Source organism: Oryzias latipes, chromosome 7, assembly GCF_053564925.1.
Source record: "Oryzias latipes strain Hd-rR chromosome 7, Olatipes_Hd-rR_3.1".
NCBI classification, from domain to species: domain Eukaryota; kingdom Metazoa; phylum Chordata; class Actinopteri; order Beloniformes; family Adrianichthyidae; genus Oryzias; species Oryzias latipes.
In genome coordinates, this window is record NC_136243.1 from 3,955,300 (window position 1) to 3,965,500 (window position 10,201).

Below are 10,201 nucleotides of genomic sequence, written 5' to 3' on the forward strand. Positions count from 1 at the left end.
TGATTTATCAACAATGCTTCTGATCATGAAATGTTCTATTTGAGTTGGTGGTTGTCTCATAACCTCCCATTCCCCACAAAACCTTAAGTAGTACCTTATTTGCAAATATCTATAGAAATCCTTGGAATCTATGCCATATTTATCCTGCAATTGTTTGAAGGCCTTTAAGATGTCTCCGTAAAACAGATGAATTGCTAATAAACCTTTTTCACCCCAATCTGAGAAACTAGCATCGGCTATCTTGGAAATTTTGATTACCCTTGAAGTTGTCAGGGGGCACCAATGTTTTTCTTCACAGTTGACCATACTCTCTGTGTACACAATATCAAATCTTTTGTTTTTGTTTTTTTAGGCATCTCTATTTTTTCTGTCCCAAGAATGGCGCAGCTTCAATTGAAACTGAGGGGGAAGCATAGTTCTCCAGTTTTATCCAATTTGTGTCCTCATCTTGATTCACCCATTCAACAAGCCCTCTTAGTTGGGCTGCCTAATAATACAACTTGAGATTTGGCAAATATTAGCCACCGTCTTTCTTAGAACTACATAGTAATTTCTTCTGAATTCTAGGCTTTTTATTTTGCCACACAAATGTAGAGATCATCTTATTTAATGTTTTAAAAGTGGAGGATGGGATCCATATGGGAAGAGCTTGAAAAACATCCAACAGGCGAGGGAAGACATTAATTTTGACTGTTTCTATTCGACCTACTAAGGACAGACATTAGATTCGATTTTAAGTTTAAAATCAATTTACCATAATTATTTATATATATTTTGACATTTTGTGACATAACCAATACTCCTAAATATTTAAGCCTTGTGCTATCTTAGATGGACCCCCCCTTACATTGACGTGTTCTCCCTACCATGACAAAGGTGGATAAAGGTGGAAAGATTTCATGTAACCTATGGACACCAGTGAAGATCACAAATCATTGAAGAACAAAGGTTCAGAGCACTGTCTAGTGGGTCTAGATGACCCAACTCCCAATGTTAACATGCCTAGGATAGCACAAGGGTTAAACCCTTGGGTGGTCTAATTAAATGAGACCATTTTATCTAAATCCGCTGGCCTCTCCCCTACCATCATCATAGCATGCGATTTAGATTCATTAACTTTGTAACCGGATATCAATCCAAAGTTCCGTAGGCAGTCCCAAAGAGGAGGGGATGAAACAAGTGGGTTCTTAAGGTATAATATAATATCATCTGCGTAAAGTGAAATTTTGTAATCTGTTCCTCCCACTGACATCCCCTGTATTTCTTGGTACTTTTGAATGAGTTCAGCCAGGGATTATATACTAATTACAAACAATAATGGTGAGAGGGGACACCCATGTCTGGTTCCTCTTCTGACTCTGAAACCTGCAGAAACTCGCACTTTTTAAATGGGTTTTGTCTAAAACACTTTAATCCATTTAATGAACCATTGATGGAATCCCATAGTCTTCAGCGTGCGTTCAAGATACAACCAGTTAACCCTATCAAATGCTTTCTCAGAATCTAAGCTGACAAGCTTTGAAGGTTCGGATTTCTTTTTAGCTGCATGCATAATATTCAGCGTTGTTCTTATATTATTTATTTCTAATCTACCGGGTATGAATCCAGTTTGATCTGGTTTAACCCTTGTGCTATCTTAGATGAGCCCACCCTTCCATTGACGTGTTCTCCCTACCATGACAAAGGTGGATAAAGGTGGAAAGATTTCATGTAATCCATGGACACCAGTGAAGATCACAAATCATTGAAGAAAAAAGGTTCAGAGCCCTGTCTTGTGCAGGGGTCACCAACCCTGTGCCCACGGGCGCCTATGCGCCCGCGAGCACCCCTTGTGGCGCCCGCAGGGAATGCACCAACTTCTTTTTTTTTTTTTTTTTTTTTTAATTGAAGCAAATATTCAACAAACAATCATGGCATGTCTGTCAATGACAACAATATCAATTCTTAGATAAAGGTAGACAAAAAATCCAAATATGATCATTCTCTTTTGAATTTTCCCATCAGGGGTTGCCATGGTGAAACAACCTCTCCTTTGAGGGTCAGTCGCATGGTAAACTTGACATTGGTTTATGCTGGATGCCCTTCCTGACACAACCCTCTCAATTTATCTGGGCTTGGGACCGGCACAGAAGGGAACAGGGGGCAGCCCGGATTTGAATCCTGGTTTCACAGATGGAAGGTGCTGCAAACCAGCACGAGCTAAACTGGCTCCAAATATGAAAACAAATATAACTTAAAAAAATAATCAATAAAAATAAGGGTCTATTACAAAAGTTTAAATAGATCAAATAAATTACACAATGTCTGGGCATTCTTATGCTTCATGTAATGTAAAGATTTAGACAATAGGTTGAGACTGTTGAGTAATCCATTAATGTGAAGTTTCACCTTTAAGAATAAAATGCTTTGAAATTACAATCAGTGCATTAATCAGAAAGTCCAGATTTTTTTGAATTAATTGTAATCGAATTTTAATTGTATTCCAATTTAAAGGGTTAATGATGATATTTTTGGATTCAAGCCAATTATGAAAAGAAGACCACAATTCTTTTACATTAAAACATTCAAAGAAAAGATGTTCCACAGTTTCTACATCATTTCCACAAAAGACACAGATCACTATCCCAGTTAAAGCCAGAATGTAAAAAAGGATTAGAAGGGTAAATATCATTTAACGGGAATGCTCCAAAAATAGCACTGCTCATATAGCAGAACAAAATGTTGTGGCGATCTGGGGATCAGCCCTGCCTTCAGCTTTTCAGACTTATGGGAAGTGGGGAATCTCGGGTGTGTTAAATCGCTCACCATAAGTGAGGGAGCTGGGAGCAGAAGTGAAGTTAATGCTTTTTGGCTGGTGGTGGGTGTGTTCAAAATAAACGGACAGATATGATTGTCTGCCTACTTACAAACCGGGGTTGTGCTTTGAATGGGGAACAGGTAGCAGATTCGGACATGTATAGTGGGGCCTCTACTAAGTAAGAGAATAGTGAATTAAGACTCGGGCGCAATGGTTCTTGCCTGGTTAGTAGAGGGTGGAGATTCAATGCTTGCTATTGTTAATTGATGCACTTTAGTTCTGCTATCGTGAAATATATGGCAGAGTATGGAACGGCCTGAAACCTGCGAATCAGCGCTCCTGCCTTTGAGAAAGAGGTGCGTGTGTGTGTGTGAAAGGAGGAGAAGGGGAGGGGTAGTGGGTGCAGGTTGGGAAGTAAAACGCTGCACGGTGACCATTGTGCAACACCTGGATCTTTGGGTGGCTTAAATGACTCAGCTCATTTTAATGTCATTCTTCACTAACTATTGCGGACATTTTTATACTGGATTCTATTTTTCCATATCCATTTATTTTTACGGTTGTTTAGTTGGTGACAGTAACGTATAAATAAAGACAGCAGGTAATGCTGGCTGGAAAACAGCTGCACTTTTTCAGACCATAAATAAACAATAGATCATTTGTTTATGAAAGTATTGAGGATTTTGGAGGATTTTTACTGTTGGTGTTGCACAAAATTATGAAAACGCCAAATATTTTTGGAGTAATCCCACTGATGAGTTCTGTGATTTAGTTTTCAATGTTTTATGAGACCTAAACATGATTTTCACAATAAAAGGTTTTTTAAATAATCAAATCCCTCTGATACGTATCACAAAGACACACACAGGAGCAGAGACACACACAGGAGCAGAGACACACACAGGACCAGAGACACACACAGGACCAGAGACACACACAGGACCAGAGACACACACAGGACCAGAGACACACACAGGACCAGAGACACACACAGGACCAAAGACAAACACAGGACCAAAGACACACACAGGACATCACACACAGGACCAGAGACACACACAGGACCAGAGACACACACAGGACATCACACACAGGACCAGAGACACACACAGGACCAGAGACACACACAGGACCAGAGACACACACAGGACCAGAGACACACACAGGACCAAAGACAAACACAGGACCAAAGACACACACAGGACATCACACACAGGACCAGAGACACACACAGGACCAGAGACACACACAGGACATCACACACAGGACCAGAGACACACACAGGACATCACACACAGGACCAGAGACACACACAGGACCAGAGACACACACAGGACCAAAGACAAACACAGGACCAAAGACACACACAGGACATCACACACAGGACCAGAGACACACACAGGACCAGAGACACACACAGGACATCACACACAGGACCAGAGACACACACAGGACCAGAGACACACACACACAGGACCAAAGACACACACAGGACAAGAGACACACACAGGACCAAAGACAAACACAGGACCAAAGACACACACAGGACATCACACACAGGACCAGAGACGCACACAGGACCAGAGACACACACAGGACCAGAGACACACACAGGACCAGAGACACACACAGGACCAAAGACAAACACAGGACCAGAGACACACACAGGACCAGAGACACACACAGGACCAGAGACACACACACACAGGACCAAAGACACACACAGGACCAGAGACAAACACAGGACCAAAGACACACACAGGACATCACACACAGGACCAGAGACACACACAGGACCAGAGACACACACACACAGGACCAAAGACAAGCACAGGACCAGAGACACACACAGGACCAGAGACACACACACACAGGACCAAAGACAAACACAGGACCAAAGACACACACAGGACCAAAGACAAACACAGGACCAGAGACACACACAGGACCAGAGACACACACAGGACCAAAGACAAACACAGGACCAAAGACACACACAGGACATCACACACAGGACCAGAGACACACACAAGACCAGAGACACACACAGGACATCACACACAGGACCAGAGACACACACAGGACCAGAGACACACACACACAGGACCAAAGACACACACAGGACCAGAGACACACACAGGACCAAAGACAAACACAGGACCAAAGACACACACAGGACATCACACACAGGACCAGAGACGCACACAGGACCAGAGACACACACAGGACCAGAGACACACACAGGACCAGAGACACACACACACAGGACCAAAGACACACACAGGACCAGAGACAAACACAGGACCAAAGACACACAGAGGACATCACACACAGGACCAGAGACACACACAGGACCAGAGACACACACACACAGGAGCAAAGACAAACACAGGACCAGAGACACACACAGGACCAAAGACACACACACACAGGACCAAAGACACACACAGGACCAGAGACAAACACAGGACCAAAGACACACACAGGACATCACACACAGGACCAGAGACACACACAGGACCAGAGACACACACACACAGGACCAAAGACAAACACAGGACCAGAGACACACACACACAGGACCAAAGACAAACACAGGACCAAAGACAAACACAGGACCAAAGACTCACAAAGAATATCACACACCAAGTAAAAATGAACTTATTGCTAATAATGATGTCAGGAGTGGGCTGCACGTGGGCGCAGCGGTTAGCGCTCTTGCCTCACAGCAAGAAGGCCTCTGGTTCAAGTCCTGGCTGGGGGACGTGAAAAACTACATCAACGGGGGACCTTTCTGTGTGGAGTTTGCATGTTCTCCCTATGCATGCGTGGGTTCTCTCCGGGGTCTCCGGCTTCTTCCCACCATCCAAAAACATGCTTCATGGGTTAATTGGCAACTCCAAATTGTCCCTAGGTGTGAGAGTGAGAGTGAATGGGTGTGTGTTTGTGGACATTCTACCCTGCGACAGACTGGTGACCTGTCCAGGCTGTCCCCTGCCTTCGCCCACAAGTGGCCGGGATAGGCTCCAGCAGCCCCGTGACCCCGAAAGTGAAAAACGGTCAAGAAAATGAATGAATGATGAATGAGGATGATGTCAGGAGTTCAGCTCTAAGAAAATGACAAAAGAGCAAAGAAAACAGAATAATATGATTTGTTATTTCTAATTATTAATATTTCCTAGCTTTGTTTGTTTTTATTTGACAGAATATATTTATAATTCTGGATTATTATTTCTGTCTGTTTTTATTCACATTTATGTTTAAAAAGTTAAAATTAAGTTAAAGTTTTAAAGGTTTAAAAGTTTAGCTTTAGTGTGTTCAGTAAATGTCTATCTATCGTGTGTTTTGGATTTAAGCCCCCTCTGCAACTGAGTTTGACCCCCATGTTATGAGTCTAGAAAATTCATGCAGGTTTTTGTGTGTAAAATGAGCAAATAAAAATGTGGCACACAAAAGAACGTCCTCAAATTGTGTTTGTGTTGTGGGGGGGGGGGGGGGTGGCACCCTTCATACCACTTAGTCCTCATGAAATAACCCTCAGTCTCAAAAAGGTTGGTGACCGCTGGTCTAGTGGGTCTAGATGACCCAACTCCCAATGTTAAAGTGCACAGGATAGCACAAGGGTTAATTAAATTCCTTACGTATTTCTAAATTATCTTAGCCAGTATTAGGGTCAAAATTTTCATATCACAGCACAGTAAACTTATGGGTCTGTATGAGGCACAGTTTGCAGGATCTTTACCCTCTTTGTAGATTACTGATACTATTGCTTGGAACCAGAATTTTAGTGGGTCAGTTTCTTTAAGAGCGTGATTGAAAACTTTTTGTAAAAGAGGTAAGATTTCATCTTTAAAACACATTTAAAATTCACCTGGGTACCCGTCTATCCCTGAAGACTTATGTTTTTCAGATTTTTTATTGTGTTTTCTATTTCCTTCTTTGAAATTGTCTCTACTAAAGTTTCAAATTGTGTTTTAGTTCATTTGGGCATCTTTATCATTTCTAGAAAGACTTAATCTTTTCTTCCCTGTATTCAATTTCTGGTGAGTCATATAATTTTTCAAAATAAACAGAAAAGGCCTCTGCTACATCCTTTGGATGGGATATTACTTTCTTTAAAGAAGAGTAAATAATGTTTGCCACACTTCGATTAGCTTGGGTTTTGCGTAATTGAAATGCCAATAATCTGCTAGCCCTATTTCCTGACTCATAAAATCTCTTATTAGCAAATATTAAGACTCCTTCTGCTTTCTTGGTAAATAAGTCAAGGTATGCCTGTCCACATTGGGTTAAAGCTTTTAGGGTGCTTTTATCATTAGTCTGTTGATGTTTTTTTTGTAAATCCATTCTGTCTTTCTCTTTTTTGTGTTTTTTTTTCCCTGTCTTTGTATATTTTAGATCAGTTTGCTATAATCTTGCCCCTCAGCACTGCCTTTGCGGCTTCCCATGATATAGTGAGCAAGGTTTCTCCATTATCATTATTTTCCAAATAGTTTCTCCATTCTTGTTTAATGTATTGGACAGCATTCGGGTTGTTTAAAAGAAACATTTATTCTCCATTGTCTGATTTCACTGTGGTTTTGCAAGTTTAATGAGTGGACTACTGGTGCCTGGTCAGATATTGTTACGGACTAAATGTAGCAGTGTGTAACTTTATAGGCTTCCCATTTTGATATGCAAAAAAAATCTATTCTGGAATAACTACTACTTTGGGGAAAAAAGTGTAATCCTTCTCTTTTGGATGTTCATGACGCCTTATTTATCCACGAGTCCAAGCTCCTGCATCATATTATGCAGCAACTTTGTTTCCCACAGTCCTGCCTGAAAGGGTTTTTTAACTAAATGTTGATTCAGGAGACAATTGAGCCCCCCCCCCCATCAGGAAGCCTTCTGCATAAGACATTAAGATGACAGTTATTTCTTTAAAGATTCCTATTCCATGCGGTTTGGGTTTAGTTGGACCATCATTTCTTTTTCAACAGGACAATGACCCCAAACACACCTCCAGGCTGTGGAAGGGCTATTTGACCAAGAAGGAGAGTGATGGGGGGCTGTTCCAGATGACCTGGCCTCCACAGTCACCGGACCTGAACCCAGTCCAGATGGTTTGGGGTGAGCTGGACCGCAGAGTGAAGGCAAAAGGGCCAACAAGTGCTAAGCATTCTGGGAACTCCTACAAGACTGTTGGAAGACCATTTCAGGTGACTACCTCTAGAAGCTCATCCAGAGAATGCCAAAAGTGTGAAAAGCAGTGATCAAAGGTGGCTACTATGAAGAACCTACAATATGATATATTTTGAGTTGTTTCAGACTTTTTTGTTATGTATATAATTCCACGTGTTGATTCACAGTTTATAGTAACCTCTTGCACCTTCTTCTTTTCTTCTGCATCTCAGATGAGTAATCCTCATCAAAATACACTTTGTGCCCTTGAAACTTGACTTGGCGTTGTTTCCATGCCTGCTGCAGCACAGCTTGTTTTACCTCAAAGTCCAGAAAGCAAACTATGATGGGACGTGGTGGTGCTGTTGTAATTCTGGGTCTTGGTCCCAGGGCTCTGGGAGCCCTTTCCACCTTGATGTCAATCTCTTCTCTAGATTCCAGAACAGTTTTAAGGATGACACACAAAATTCACCATGTCATCCTCCTTAGACCCCTCTGGAATTCCATTCAACTGAATATTGTTATGCCGGAGCCTGTTTACCATGTAGCCAGGCTAGCTTCTCTGTGTATTTTAAAGTTTGCTTTTATGTTTATAGGTATTACAGTATTCAAATTGACTCATAACTTTGTTTATATTTCAAAAGAAATTATACTGAGTGGTGGTGGGTTTCATGATAAACCAAAATCATTAGTGAAAAATAGAAAACAGAGTCTGCTGTTTGCACTTTTTTACTGTAAAAATACATTGGTGTCCTTTTTTCTCTTGTCTATTCTACTGTAAAGTAATCTAATGCAGACATCAGGACCCAGCTGTGTGCTGAAGGTTTTTTAGGTGTATTTTGGGGTTAAAAAGAAGGGGTGGGAGTACATTCTCCTGTGGTACTCCTGCTGTTGACTCGTTTCTTCTAATGAGCAATAATTTGTTGGTCAGGTAGTTCTTGATCCAGGCGATTGTGGAGGTGTCCACTAACTCGTATTTTGAAATGTTTCTTCCTGTTCTTGCTCTGGCCACTGGAGGGGGCTGTTTGTTTTTGCTTGTTTTGAATCTGGTCGTCCTTTTCTATAACGAGTCTTCATCTTGGAGTTTTCTCCAGTTTTACCTGTTTGACCCTTAACCTTTTTTACTCGAAGTGACCCCTCAGGACTCAAAAGCAAACTATTGTAACACTGAAGCTCCATCTTGCCTTCAACACTTCTATGATATTCAATGTCACCAAGGCAACAATGCAAATGTGGCCTTCGCAGAAAGGCGCTACTATGAAGAGGCTGAAAATGTGTTTTCACATGCATACAAGAACATATTTTGAGAACTGTCAGATATGTGATGAGAGGAGTGTGGAGGTCTTTTCTTGGAAAGAAGATGAGCAGAAAACAAATGTAACATGGGTGTGAAAAAGCAAAAACTCTGAGGTAACTAAGTGTTACCTCAGAGTTTTACCAGTTCTACTTACAGATGTGGGACTGGAGCCTCTTCATGCTTCAGGTTATTTCCATCCTGCTGATGCAATGCAGAATGTGAGCATAACAAACAAGGCTGTCAGAGATGTGAGTTCAGCGTGAATGTGTGTGTGATGGATTAACAGTAGCTGCGTTTCCATGGATAAAAGTAATCGGAAAGAACGCCTGATCAGAAGAAAATGCATCATGTAAACACGCCGTTGGGAATACTCTGGGAATACCCGATCAGACTCGTTTGGATCAAAATTTCTTTCCGATCAATATAAGTGGGTTATGCAGATTGTTGATCCAATCGTTCATTCTGATCGTGTGTCACTACTGCTCTGGTTTACGTCACGCATAGACGGTGCTTCAGAGAAAGCTTTGGAGCTCAAACAGGACAGGCCGGCTACTTATATATGTGTTTGAGGGGAGGAGGATGCTTTGTTACGTGTGTGTTTTGTTGTTTTGTTATGTGTGGGAGACCCTGGACTGCGATCCGACCTGCCGCTCTGGGTTAGCGGCTGCCGGACTCAGGAGTACCGTGTGTCCGACCAGAGCTCGGACTTCCAGCTCACACAGCAGCTTTAGGGTGGTGTGTGAGCTTTTCAAAGCAGAGATTTCGCTCAGTCCTTAGAAACCGTTCAAACAATCACGTGGATTTGTGTTTCCAGTCGTGTCCCGACAAAATAAAGGCTGATGTTATTTCCACATACTTACGTGCAGCCAAGATGCAGATTGCAGCATTTCCTGCATGGATTCTATTTTCATCAAAGGTTAATGTTGTTGGCGCGTGTTAGCCTT